Raw genomic sequence first — 15,265 nt, forward strand, 5'->3', positions numbered from 1 at the left:
TTCGCGCGCTCTAGCGTAGCTTCCGTCGGGCACCCGTAGCTCCTCGCCGCCGGCGAGCCCGTAGCGGTCGACCCCGTCCGTTCCAGCCCCTCCGACCACCGCCGTTGGACGCGCGACGTCGAGCCGCGTCGAACGCGCCCAGCCCCGCCCCCGCAAACCCACAGTGGGTGAAACCCGCGCCCCTCCCGCGCGCGCCGCCGTGCGTTTTGGTCGCCGGCGATACTCCGGCGCCGGCCGCCGACGTGGCACACCTGGGGCCACCCCTGGGTCACTGCCAGTGGCCCCCACGGGCCCAGTTGACTGGGTTGACCCAGTCAACTACTGACTGGGCAGGCCCAGTCACTGACATGCGGGCCCCGCCGCAAAAATTAAAAAAAAGAAAAAGAAAAGAAAATGTTTTTATAAATAAAAATAATTAGTTTAATTAATCTCTCACTGACAGGTGGGCCCAGTAGCTAATTAACTAAAGATTAATTAGTTTAATCCTCTGTTAACCCACTGTCTATGACAGGTGGGTCCCCCTTGTCAGTTTGACCAGTCAACCCGAACTGTTGACCGCTGACGTCACTCCTACGTCATGCTGACGTCATATCCCTTTTTCTGTTAATTAGATAATTCCAGAAATTCAAATAAACTTTGAAAATTCATATCTTTTAAACCGTAACTCGGATGAAAATGTTTTCTATATGAAAGTTGCTCAGAACGACGAGACGAATCCGACTACGCAGTCCGTTCATCCACCGCACCTCCCTAACCTATCGAACTAGCAACTTTCCCCCTCCGATCCGTCTGTCCGAAAACGTGAAACATCGGGAATACCTCCCGGATGTTCCCCCCCTTCACCGGTACCACCTACTGTCGCGTTAGGACACCCCAGCACCGCTCATTGACATGTCACGCATCGTCATGCTTATGTTTGCATTGTATTTACTGTTTCTTCCCCCTCTTCTCTCCGGTAGACTACGAGACCGACACTGCTGCTACCCAGTTCGACTACGGAGTCGACGACCCCTCCTACTTGCCAGAGCAACCAGGCAAGCCCCCCCTTTGATCACCAGATATCGCCTACTCTAATCTCTACTGCTTGCATTAGAGTAGTGTAGCATGTTACTGCTTTTCGATATCCTATTCTGATGCATAGCCTATCCTTGCTACTATTGTTACTACCTTTACCTGCAATCCTATCTGCTTAGTCTAGGATGCTAGATTTCCATCAGTGGCCCTACATTCTTGTCCGTCTGCTGTGCTATACTATCGGGCCGTGATCACCTGGGCGGGGATCACGGGCATATACTTATATACTATATACATGACACATGTGATGACTAAAGTCGGGTCGGCTCGAAGGAGTACCCGCAAGTGGATCTTTGTGGCGGAGCGACAGGGCAGGTTGAGACCGCCTAGGTAAGAGGTGGGCCTGGCCCTGGTCGGCGTTCGCGGATACTTAACACGCTTAACGAGATCTTGGTATTTGATCTGAGTCTGGCCATTTGGTCTATACGCACTAACCATCTACGTGGGAGTAGTTATGGGTATCCCGGCGTCGTGGTATCAGCCGAAGCTCTTTTGACGTCAGCGACTGAGTGGCGCGCGCCGTGTTGGACCGCTTTGACGTAACCGCCGTGATCGTGTGGGTTGCTAGGTCTGCTCGCGGCCGCGTTCGCAACGTGCAGGTGTGCATAGGGCGATGGGCCCAGACCCCTGCGCGCATAGGTTTAGATCGGCGTGCTGGCCTCTCTGTTGAGCCTAGGTGGGGCTGCGACGTGTTGATCTTACGAGGCCGGGCATGACCCAGAAAAGTGTGTCCGGCCAATTGGGATCGAGCGTGTTGGGTTATGTGGTGCACCCCTGCAGGGAAGTTTATCTATTCGAATAGCCGTGTCCCTCGGTAAAAGGACGACCCGGAGTTGTACCTTGACCTTATGACAACTAGAACTGGATACTGAATAAAATACACCCTTCCAAGTGCCAGATACAACCCGGTGATCGCTCTCTAACAGGGCGACGAGGAGGGGATTACCGGGTAGGATTATGCTATGCGATGCTACTTGGAGGACTTCAATCTACTCGCTTCTACATGCTGCAAGATGGAGATGTCCAGAAGCGTAGTCTTCGACAGGACTAGCTATCCCCCTCTTATTCCGGCATTCTGCAGTTCAGTCCACTGATATGCCTCTTTACACATATACCCATGCATATGTAGTGTAGCTCCTTGCTTGCGAGTACTTTGGATGAGTACTCACGGTTGCTTTTCTCCCTCTTTTCCCCTTTCTATACCGGATTGTCGCAATCAGATGTCGGAGTCCAGGAGCCAGACGCCACCGTCGACGACGACTCCCACGGCACTGGAGGTGCCTACTACTACGTGCAGGCCGCTGACGACGACCAGGAGTAGTTAGGAGGTCCCAGGCAGGAGGCCTTGCCTTTTCGATCGTTGCTACCTTTGTGCTAGCCTTCTTAAGGCAAACTTGTTTAACTTATGTCTGTACTCAAATATTGTTGCTTCCGCTGACTCGTCTATGATCGAGCACTTGTATTCGAGCCCTCGAGGCCCCTGGCTTGTATTATAATGCTTGTATGACTTATTTATGTTTTAGAGTTGTGTTGTGATATCTTCCCGTGAGTCCCTGATCGTGATCGTACACATTTGCGTGCATGATTAGTGTACGGTCAAATCGGGGGCGTCACAAGTTGGTATCAGAGCCGACTGCCTGTAGGAACCCCCTTCCACACTCCTTGGCCGAAGTCGAGTCTAGACATTACAATAACTTTTACTAACATGGCTGTGTGTCTTACGGGCCCACGTCGCCATTGGGTGGTACTAGGATCTTTTACTCCTCGACCTTTACTCTGGGACTCTGAACTCTCTTCTACTCGGGTTAAACGACTTTACTAACTCTAACACTAGGATCCCGTGACTGCGTTCACCCCAAAGATGGATAAGCCATAGTTGTTTCTTAGAATAGTATTTTGAACAATGCACACACTGTCATTTGACTCCTTTGAAACGTCTTTGCTTTCAGATGGAACCCACGAGGCAGGTCGTTCGCCACACGATGGCCATTGGTGCCTCGGGATCACCTGCGGTGCTAGCTGAGATGATGACCTATCTGGGTTATCGCTGGCACCCTGAGTTCACCGTCTACGAGGAGTACCAGGACTTTAACCAGGAGCAGTACCGTGCCATCGTCCACCTCTACTCTCGGGAGTATGACTCCACTACTGTGCTGCACATCGCACATGGTGTTGGTGTGACCATCGATATGGCTGTCCACGATGCAGCCTATGCTGCTCTGACACGTCTTCGTGGAGAGTATCATGAGTTGGACACCTCCCCTTTCAGGCACATTGCTATCGCCTCTGATGTTGGTACGGAGGGATACTATACTGCTGCCTACTCCACTGTCACCCGGGAGCCCTTCTACCATCAGCACCTGGTTCTGCATGCTGATGGGCTGGATCGAGCTAACCGAGCTCTTCGCCACGAGATGTACACCACCCGTCAGCACCTTTACCGTGCTCTGACGCTGCTGCACCCCTTTGTCCGGTCTGGACAGGTACCGCGTTCTGCGATCTACCCAGCCAGGACCGTGATGCCCCACGGTGTCGGTTGGCCAGAGGTGGGAGGCTACTCTCCCGCACTTGGTCCTCTTCTGCCACCTGAGCGTCGGGCTCTACACCTGAGTATCCGCGGCCCCCAGTCTGCTGACGTGGAGGGCTATCCGTTGCCTCACTACCAGCTGTCGGGCTACGATTACCTCCACAGTACCTCTTGGGACTGATGTAGGCTTGTTTGTAGTGTTAAAGGCATTCGCCGCGAGCCTGTGTGCCGCCTATGATGTTTTAGTCTATGTACTGAACTCTGTGTACTGAACTCTATGCATGACCCCTTTTGTAAGCTATGCGGACTACTATGTAGTAGCTATCGTGCTCCTTTCATTATGCATGTTTCATCATGAATGATTCTTGTCATTGCCAATTTTCTCAATGCTGAACTACCCCTGTTATATATTAGCAGGATGGTTAGACCAGGTGGTCGTGGTCGTGGTGGCGATGCCCCACCACCACCTGAGTACATGGCTGGTATGATCCAACAGTTTGAACTGAACCGCCAATTCATGGAAAATATGATGGCTCAGTTTCCTTGCCCCAATATGAACCAACAGCCAGCTCAAGTGACTCTTCAAGATTTCATACGCCTCAACCCAACCATCTACCGCAGCTCAACTCAGCCTCTGGATGCTGATGACTGGCTCCGTGACATCACCTATGAGATGGAGTCTGCTGATGTAGCCCCTGCCAGCTATGTCACCTTTGCTTCCTTCTTCTTGAAGGGACCCGCAGCTCAATGGTGGGACAGCCACAGGCGTACTCTGCCAGCTGGAACAATCATCACATGGCCAGACTTCCAAGCAGCTTTCCGTGCCCGCTTCATTCCTCAGGGAGTCATGGACCGGAAGAAGCGTGAGTTCCGCAACCTCACCCAAGGCAACAAAACTGTCGAAACTTATCAGCGGGAGTTTCTGGACTTGTCCCGCTATACTGAAGAAGACATTGCAACTGATGCACGCAGACAGGAGAAGTTCCGTGATGGACTACAAGCTGACATCAAGCTCGCACTTCTAGTGCATGACTCCGCCGATTTCGCCACCTTGGTGAATAAGGCCATCAATGTTGAGACTGGTCTGCAGGAATACCAGAGCTCTCAGAGGCGCAACCGTGACACGGGCTCATCTTCGGGCTCGCCCTCACAGAAGCGTAAGATATGGATCCCGAACAGCATGTATCGTCCAAATGCACCTGCTCCCAGGAAATCTTATGCTGCGCCGCGTCTGCCTCCTCCACCATCCAAGCAGTCAAAGCTACCAGCTCCCCCACCTGGGGCTCCTGTTCCCACTCCCGATAATGGTCTGTGCTTCAACTGTGGTCAACCGGGTCACTTTGCCAGGAACTGCTATCAGAATCAGAATCAACTGGCCCTTCCAGCAGCTGGCCGTGGTAACAACCAGCCCCGCAACAACAATGCTAAGTCTCAAGGTCGTGCTCATGCCAACCACGTTGATCTCAGCGAAGCTCAAGACCAGCCTGCTACTGTGATGGGTACACTCCTCGTAAATTCAGTACCAGCATCCGTTTTATTTGATACAGGAGCATCCCACTCATTCATTTCAGCAGAATTTGCATTCCTGCATGGCATTAATCACGAAGAGATAAACAATCCGCTAGTGGTACACACCCCAGCGGGCCAATGTCAAACCTCTATGGTCAGTCGCGATGTTACTGTTGAAATTGAAGGACTGGAATTTCTTGTCTCTCCCATCGTACTGAAGTCCTGTAGCATTGATCTCATTCTGGGAATGAATTGGTTAACAGCGCATACTGCTTCAATCGTTTGCACCACTAAGACCATCCATCTGCTACACCCTTCGGATGAGATAGTTACTTACCAAGCCCATCTGGTGCAAAATGCCGAGGCAAGGCTCTATGCATTGAATGCATTGAACGCTGCACCACTCGAGGGCATTGAAAACATTCCCGTCGTGCGTGAATTCCTCGACGTCTTTCCTGAAGAACTTCCGGGGATTCCCCCTGCTAGAGCTGTCGAATTCATCATCGACTTGAAACCAGGCACCACTCCTATAGCCAAGCGACCCTACAAAATGCCGCCGCATGAACTCCTTGAGCTTAAGGAGGAAATCGACAAGTCTCTTCGCAAAGGGTTCATTCGCCCAAGTTGCTCTCCTTGGGGAGCACCTTCTCTCTTTGTCAAGAAGAAGGATGGGACAAACCGGTTAGTTCAGGACTACCGTCCTATAAACCAAGCTACCATTCAGAATAAATACCCTCTTCCTCGGATCAATGATCTGTATGATCAACTGGCGGGTTCGTCAGTGTTCTCTAAGCTCGACTTGAGGTTGGGCTACCACCAGATCCGTGTTCGCGAAGAGGATATCCCAAAGACCGCCTTCGTGACTCGCTATGGTTCATACGAGTACACCGTCATGTCTTTCGGTTTAACCAATGCTCCAGCCACCTTCTCTCGTCTGATGAACTACATATTCATGGATTACCTCGACAAGTTCGTCATGGTTTATCTGGATGATATCCTGATATTTTCCAAGAACGAAGAAGAACATGCTGAACATCTTCGTCTTGTGCTGGAAAAGCTACGAGAACATCAACTATATGCCAAGTTCTCTAAATGTGAATTCTGGCTACCCGAAGTAACCTATCTTGGGCATGTCATCTCTAAGGATGGTATTGCCGTCAACCCCGAGCGAGTTCAGGCTATTCTTGATTGGACTCCTCCCAAGAACGTTAAGCAAGTTAGAAGTTTTCTCGGTCTCGCCAGCTATTGCCGTCGATTCGTCGAGAACTTCTCTAAGATCGCCAGGCCTCTGACTAACCTGTTGCATAAGGGTGTCAAGTTCCAATGGACAGACAAATGTCAGGAAAGTTTCCAGGCACTCAAAGACAAGTTGACTTCTGCCCCAGTTCTAGCTCCACCTGATACTAAGAAGGACTTCGTCATTTACTGCGACGCTTCCCGTCAAGGGTTAGGCTGTGTCCTAATGCAAGACCGCAAAGTGATTGCTTATGCCTCTCGACAATTGCGCCCTCACGAAGAGAACTACCCAGTTCACGACCTCGAACTTGCTGCTGTCATTCATGCGCTGAAGCAGTGGCGACATTACCTTCTCGGTAATCGTTGCGAGATCTTCACCGACCACCAAAGTCTGAAGTATCTGTTTACTCAACCAGATCTGAACCTCCGTCAGCAGAGATGGATGGAGCTTGTTGCAGACTTTGACTTGGGTATTTCCTATACGCCAGGCAAGGCTAATGTAATGGCTGATGCCTTGAGCCGCAAGTCTTACTGCAACCACCTCCAGGTTCATAAAGTTCAGCCCTCGCTTGTTGAAGAATTCAGGAAGCTGAACCTCCATATTGTTCCTCCGGGTGCACTCGCTCCCCCTCCTAAACAATTTGGCAAGGTGAACCTCCACGTTGTTACCCAGGGTTCCCTCAATACCCTAGTTGCTAAACCAGATCTCGAGGACAGCATCAAAAGGCTACAGAAGTATGACTCTGAAGCCTACAAGATTAAGCGCTACCTCGCAGGAGGAAAGCCCTCATCCTTCACCATTTCTGAAGATGGCACCCTATACTTCAAGGGCCGCCTAGTGGTGCCATGTGCAGAGAAAAACCTGGATATGACACAGGAAGTTATGAAAGAAGCTCATGATACGCCTCTAAGTATCCATCCGGGTAGTACAAAGATGTACCAAGACATCCGTCAAAGATTCTGGTGGACTAATATGAAGCAAGACATTGCTCGTTATGTTGCTGAGTGTGACGTTTGCCGTCGTATCAAAGCAGAACATCAAAGGCCTGCTGGAACTCTGCAACCTATCTCTATTCCTGAATGGAAATGGGACCATGTTGAGATGGACTTCGTCACTGGATTTCCCAAATCGCAGAAAGGTAATGATGCTATTCTTGTCGTCATTGACCGGCTTTCCAAAGTTGCACATTTCCTGGCAGTCAAAGAAACGATCACTGCTAGCCAGTTGGCAACGCTCTATATGTCCAGGATTGTTTCACTCCACGGTATTCCATTGGTTATCAGCTCAGACCGTGGCAGCTTATTAACTTCAAGATTTTGGGCAAGTTTCCAAGAAGCAATGGGAACTCATCTGTCATTCAGTACTGCGTTTCATCCTCAATCGCAAGGACAAGTTGAACGCGTCAATCAAGTTCTCGAAGACATGCTTCGAGCTTGCGTTATTTCCTTCGGCAAGAAATGGGAGGAATCTCTCCCGTATGCTGAGTTCTCTTATAATAATAGCTATCAAGCTAGTCTGAAGATGGCCCCCTTCGAAGTGTTATATGGACGAAAGTGCCGAACCCCCCTGAACTGGTCAGAAACTGGGGAACGTCCACTCATCGGACCGGATATTATCCAAGATGCCGAAGAACAAGTCCGCATTATTCGCGAGAATCTCAAGACTGCTCAGTCACGTCAGAAGAGTCAGTATGACCGTCATCATAAAGACATGGTCTATCAACCTGGCGAAAAGGCTTATCTTCGAGTCACACCTATGAAGGGTGCTCACCGCTTCGAGATCAAGGGCAAACTAGCTCCTCGCTATATTGGCCCATTCACTATTCTCGAAAGGCGTGGAAAAGTGGCATACCAACTGGAACTACCGCCGAACCTTTCTCAGGTTCACGATGTGTTCCATGTGTCACAGCTCCGCCGATGCTTCAAGGATCCAATCCGAGCTGTGGATCATGAAGTGCTCGAATTGCAGCAAGACCTCTCCTATAAGGAGCATCCGGTCCGCATTCTCGACCAAGCTGAACGCCGCACACGTCAGAAGGCGATCAAGTTTCTCAAAGTCCAGTGGTCGCACCATTCTGAAGATGAGGCCACTTGGGAACGAGAGGATCGTCTGCGCGAAGAATACCCCGCACTGTTTCCTTCTACCTCCTAAATCTCGGGACGAGATTTCTTGTAGTGGAGGAGATTTGTAACACCCTGAGAATCATGCTACAGTAACCCCCTGTGATTAAGCTAATCATGTTGCTAAACAGGGCTTGATCACATTTGAATCACCTTCCTTTCAAACTCCTAGCTCAAACTTCAAATATAATTAAAGTGAAAAATAAAAGTTTTCAAAAATTCAAACAAAAATGTTCAGTGGGTGCTAAATAATACACTGGTAATTATGGTGGAGAAAACACATTTTTATAAAATGTCTAAATACTTTTAAATGAAATAAAACAGAAAAGGGAATAAGCAAATAAAGAGAAAACAGAAAACAGAACCCAGGCAGAGAAAAAGAAAAAAAGGGGAAAAAGGCCCGCTTCCCCCCCACTGCCCCCCCGGCCCAAACTGGGCCGCAGCCGCGCCCCCGGCCCAGCCCACCTCCTCCCTCGCCCCTTCCCTGTTCCCCCGACCGGGTCGGAACAGGGGCGCGCTGCCGCCCGACCCCCTCGCCGGCACCGACGCCGGAGGGGATAAGGTCGCCAGCTCCCCCGCCTCCTCGGGCCTCCCTCCCACTCACCCCGCTCTCCCTCTCGGCCCCCGCGCCTCCCTCTTCCCTCCCCCGGATCCGCGCCGCTCTCCTCTGCCCCACGCCCGACGCGCTCGCCGCCGTTCCCGTCGTTCACGCGGCCACCGTGCCCCACTCGCCACCTCGCCGTGTCGTACGACGTCGCCGCCCTCGACTACACCCCCTCCGCCTCTCCTTCGAGGCTCGGAGCCACTGCAACCGCCTCCCCGAGCTCGCCTTCAACCTCGGACGCCGGCGACCCCCTTTCTTCCCCGGCGACGACCTGCTGCTCCTAAGCACCCACGGGCCTTTCTTGCGCCGCGCGGTGAGCTCCTCTACCTCCTCCCCCTCTCCGCTAGCTCGCTCGCGCTCCGTAGTTGCTTCCCCGCGCGCGCCCGAACGCCACGCCGCGGAGCTCGCCGCCGGCGTGTCTCCGGTGACCAAATGGTCACGGGCTCAAGCCCACAGCGCTCCCCACCGCACGTAGAAGCTCCCCAGCCCCTCCGCTTTTCCGATAGCCCGCCGTAGCCATGTCCCCGTCGAGCACCCGTGCGCGCCGCCGCCTCCGCCGCTCGCCGGCGCCGATTCCGGCCGAGTCCGGCGAAACCCCGGCCACCCCTGGATGCGGCGCTGCGAGCTCTTTCGAATGGGCCTAGCCCCGTTCCTCCCCGAGCCCCGTAGCGCGAATCCGGCCAACTCCGGCGAGGGACCGCCGCGGTTTTGGTCGCCGGAGTTGCGCCGGCGCCGGCCGCCGACGTGGCACACCTGGGGCCACCCCTGGGTCACTGCCAGTGGCCCCCACGGGCCCAGTTGACTGGGTTGACCCAGTCAACTGCTGACTGGGCAGGCCCAGTCACTGACATGCGGGCCCCGCCGCAAAAATTAAAAAAAAAAGAAAAGAAAAGAAAATGTTTTTATAAATAAAAATAATTAGTTTAATTAATCTCTCACTGACAGGTGGGCCCAGTAGCTAATTAACTAAAGATTAATTAGTTTAATCCTCTGTTAACCCACTGTCTATGACAGGTGGGTCCCCCTTGTCAGTTTGACCAGTCAACCCGAACTGTTGACCGCTGACGTCACTCCTACGTCATGCTGACGTCATATCCCTTTTTCTGTTAATTAGATAATTCCAGAAATTCAAATAAACTTTGAAAATTCATATCTTTTAAACCGTAACTCGGATGAAAATGTTTTCTATATGAAAGTTGCTCAGAACGACGAGACGAATCCGACTACGCAGTCCGTTCATCCACCGCACCTCCCTAACCTATCGAACTAGCAACTTTCCCCCTCCGATCCGTCTGTCCGAAAACGTGAAACATCGGGAATACCTCCCGGATGTTCCCCCCCTTCACCGGTACCACCTACTGTCGCGTTAGGACACCCCAGCACCGCTCATTGACATGTCACGCATCGTCATGCTTATGTTTGCATTGTATTTACTGTTTCTTCCCCCTCTTCTCTCCGGTAGACTACGAGACCGACACTGCTGCTACCCAGTTCGACTACGGAGTCGACGACCCCTCCTACTTGCCAGAGCAACCAGGCAAGCCCCCCCTTTGATCACCAGATATCGCCTACTCTAATCTCTACTGCTTGCATTAGAGTAGTGTAGCATGTTACTGCTTTTCGATATCCTATTCTGATGCATAGCCTATCCTTGCTACTATTGTTACTACCTTTACCTGCAATCCTATCTGCTTAGTCTAGGATGCTAGATTTCCATCAGTGGCCCTACATTCTTGTCCGTCTGCTGTGCTATACTATCGGGCCGTGATCACCTGGGCGGTGATCACGGGCATATACTTATATACTATATACATGACACATGTGATGACTAAAGTCGGGTCGGCTCGAAGGAGTACCCGCAAGTGGATCTTTGTGGCGGAGCGACAGGGCAGGTTGAGACCGCCTAGGTAAGAGGTGGGCCTGGCCCTGGTCGGCGTTCGCAGATACTTAACACGCTTAACGAGATCTTGGTATTTGATCTGAGTCTGGCCATTTGGTCTATACGCACTAACCATCTACGTGGGAGTAGTTATGGGTATCCCGGCGTCGTGGTATCAGCCGAAGCTCTTTTGACGTCAGCGACTGAGTGGCGCGCGCCGTGTTGGACCGCTTTGACGTAACCGCCGTGATCGTGTGGGTTGCTAGGTCTGCTCGCGGCCGCGTTCGCAACGTGCAGGTGTGCATAGGGCGATGGGCCCAGACCCCTGCGCGCATAGGTTTAGACCGGCGTGCTGGCCTCTCTGTTGAGCCTAGGTGGGGCTGCGACGTGTTGATCTTACGAGGCCGGGCATGACCCAGAAAAGTGTGTCCGGCCAATTGGGATCGAGCGTGTTGGGTTATGTGGTGCACCCCTGCAGGGAAGTTTATCTATTCGAATAGCCGTGTCCCTCGGTAAAAGGACGACCCGGAGTTGTACCTTGACCTTATGACAACTAGAACTGGATACTGAATAAAATACACCCTTCCAAGTGCCAGATACATCCCGGTGATCGCTCTCTAACAGGGCGACGAGGAGGGGATTGCCGGGTAGGATTATGCTATGCGATGCTACTTGGAGGACTTCAATCTACTCTCTTCTTTATGCTGCAAGATGGAGATGTCCAGAAGCGTAGTCTTCGACAGGACTAGCTATCCCCCTCTTATTCCGGCATTCTGCAGTTCAGTCCACTGATATGCCTCTTTACACATATACCCATGCATATGTAGTGTAGCTCCTTGCTTGCGAGTACTTTGGATGAGTACTCACGGTTGCTTTTCTCCCTCTTTTCCCCTTTCTATACCGGATTGTCGCAATCAGATGTCGGAGTCCAGGAGCCAGACGCCACCGTCGACGACGACTCCCACGGCACTGGAGGTGCCTACTACTACGTGCAGGCCGCTGACGACGACCAGGAGTAGTTAGGAGGTCCCAGGCAGGAGGCCTTGCCTTTTCGATCGTTGCTACCTTTGTGCTAGCCTTCTTAAGGCAAACTTGTTTAACTTATGTCTGTACTCAGATATTGTTGCTTCCGCTGACTCGTCTATGATCGAGCACTTGTATTCGAGCCCTCGAGGCCCCTGGCTTGTATTATAATGCTTGTATGACTTATTTATGTTTTAGAGTTGTGTTGTGATATCTTCCCGTGAGTCCCTGATCGTGATCGTACACATTTGCGTGCATGATTAGTGTACGGTCAAATCGGGGGCGTCACAAGAGCGATCTCATGGTCGCTGCCTCTTGGTGGGCCAGCCCAATACAGAAGGCGCGTGAGCACCCGCTGGTCAATTGGCGCTTAAGGCGCACTTTAGGAGCCCAGGCAAGACACGAATGCTTTGAAGACAGTCTAGTGAACAGAATAGGCCGAGTAAATTCACTGAAGCCTCCCATCCCCACGACTAGTTTTTTTGTTACATTTGTCTTGGGAGGATGGCCTAAAGAAAAAGCTACGCTCGGAAGGAGCTATGTCTTGGCATGTGGCGGCGTCTATAAGACACAATTGAGGTATCACATGCAGATTGGTACCATGATTGCTAATTTTTACGTGTTAGTACCAGCATTTCTCCAGACTTTTGCAAAAAGGTTTAAACCGTGTATAAACACGTATTGACGGTGTATCTGACTGGCGGGGGCCACCTGTCAGGCGCCGACATGGCATATTTTTTACAGAAAACCCTCTTACTTTGCACATAATCACATAAACGCCCAATTATTTTGCAGGAAAAGGGCTCCGGTGAGAGATTTTTTTCGTTCGCAATATTATAACACCGAATCGGACTTTTTTGAAGTTTTCGTTACATTGGACAAAGAAATTAAATAAACGAAAAATAAGCCCCGACAGGATTCGAACCTGCGACGAGGGTTGCAGACAATGGGCGCGCTAGCCACCGCGACACAGCCTCTGCTGGTTCAGTGGTCAGGCGTTGCCTTATTTATACAGAGACGAATGCGAAGGGCCGGCTGGTTAGGCCCAGCTAGGCCTGCTACTTTTTTTGGCTCGCGTTCGGCTCGTTCGTTGCCAAGCTTTCTTTTCTTTTCATTTCTCTTATGTTTTACTTTTGTTTCACCACGCATTATGTACATTTTCAACAAATATTTTTTAAAAATTGAATATGCATTTAAAATATGTTCAGCGTATATTACAAAAATTTAATATATTAAATTAATGTTCACAATTTGTGAAGAAAAGTTCATCATGCATTAAAAATGATCACTATACACAGAAAAAGTGCCCGGCGTACATTAAAAAAATGTTCATGCTCATTTGAAAACATGTTCATCATATAATGGAGCCTATCTTAAAAACTGTTCAGTAAGTATGCTAAAAATCCAGAAGAAAAACTAGCCCAAGGAATTAAAAAATAAGGAGGAATAGAAATAAAAAACAAAGGAAGAAAAACCTAAAAATAAGCTAAACCAGAAACAAAAGTTTTTTTAGGAAAAACCAGCCATGCATTATGTACAATGTTCAAAATATTTTTTTTAAAAATTGAATATGCATTTAAAATATGTTCAACATATATTACAAAATTTTAATACATTAAATAAATGTTCAAAATTTGTGAAGAAAAGTTCATCGTGCATTAAAAATGATCACTATACGCAGAAAAAGTGCTCGGCGTACATTAAAAAAATGTTCATGCTAATTTGAAAGCATGTTCATCATATAATTGAGCCTATCTTAAAAAATGTTCAGTAAGTATGTTAAAAATCCAGAAGGAAAACCAACCCAATGAATTAAAAAATAAGGAGAAAAAGAAATAAAAAACAAAGGAAGAAAAACTTAAAATAAGCCAAAACCAGAAACAAAAGTAAAACATAAAAGAAATGAAATTAAAAGAAACCTGGGAAACGAACAAGCCAAACACGAAACAAAATAAAAATAGCAGGCCTAGCTGGGCTTAACCGCTGGCCCTTCGCATTTAAGTATGTATAAATAGGACAACGCCTGGGCACTAACACAGTAGCCGCTGTGTTGTGGTGGCTAGCGCGCCCAGCGTGTGCACCGCGCGTTGCAGGTTTGAATCTTGCTGGCGCGTCTTTTTGGTTTATTTAATTTCTTTGTCCAACGTAACAAAACCTTTCAAAAAAGTCCGATTCGGTGTTGTAATATTGCGAACGAAAAGAATCTCTCACCGGAGCCTTTTTCCCGCAAAATAATTGGGCGTTTATGTGATTACGTGCAAAGTAAGGGGGTTTTCTATAAAAGAAATGCCACATCGGCGCCTGACAGGTGGCCCCCGCCAGTCAGATACACCATCAATATGTGGTTTAGACCTTTTTGCAAAAGTCTGGAGCAATGCTGGTATTGACACGCAAAAATTAGCAATCATGATATCAATCTGCATGTAATGCCTCAATTGTGGTACTTCTGTGCAATTAACTCGAGTGAATTGGATGTGGGAGGTATATATGCAGGAGCGCTTGATGTCTGTGTCTGTGTCATCGGTGTATGTTAGCAATAATCTTGTCCAAGTGCAAATAGATTACAGTTTAAGCATAACAGCTAAGCACTCAAGAAGGCCAGACCATTAACCGTCAACTAAGTGCGTTGATGTGCAATTCGTCCAACGGCTTCAAAACGGCATCTGGGCTAGGGAAGAGACCGAAAGATTTCTAGACAGACTGATAAACAGAACGCACATGGTAAAGTCCCTGAAGCCTCCCACCCCCATGATAAGTTGTCAGTTTTACGTTTTGGAAGAGCACGAGCATGTGTGATCCCTCTTCCGTGAGGGAGAGCCTCTCCGTCCTTTTTATAAGCGAGGGAAGGCAAATCCACGAGCTCGCCGACCAAGTCTGTAAAGGAGAGTCTGCGTGAGCCGTCAAAGATAGGCAAGGAAAAGGTATGCCGCTCCGGTGGACATGGGCTGGGAGGAGAATCTTAACGCCTCCACTTCGATTAGTAGTTTAGGTTAGGATTTTTTATCCTCACAAGTGCAGAGCTGCGGCGGATGCGGCGCTTTTTCTTTGAGTTTTTCTTCCGGACATCGATCCTCCTTGTTTCATGAATTTAGACATAGTGCACGGAGCTCCAATGTAGATTCCCGCCATCTCCTGGAGACGATGAGGTTAGGGTTTCTCATCATGTGGGGACATTTGTTCCAGGTGCTTCGGATCTATTCAAGGTTTCAACGGTGATGGCTGCGGCTCTAGGGCGCTGGACCTTAGGTTCACGTGTCAAAGATGTCAAATCTCTAAGCACGATGATGCGAAG

The sequence above is a fragment of the Triticum aestivum genome, chromosome 3D (assembly GCF_018294505.1).
Source record: "Triticum aestivum cultivar Chinese Spring chromosome 3D, IWGSC CS RefSeq v2.1, whole genome shotgun sequence".
Taxonomy (NCBI): domain Eukaryota; kingdom Viridiplantae; phylum Streptophyta; class Magnoliopsida; order Poales; family Poaceae; genus Triticum; species Triticum aestivum.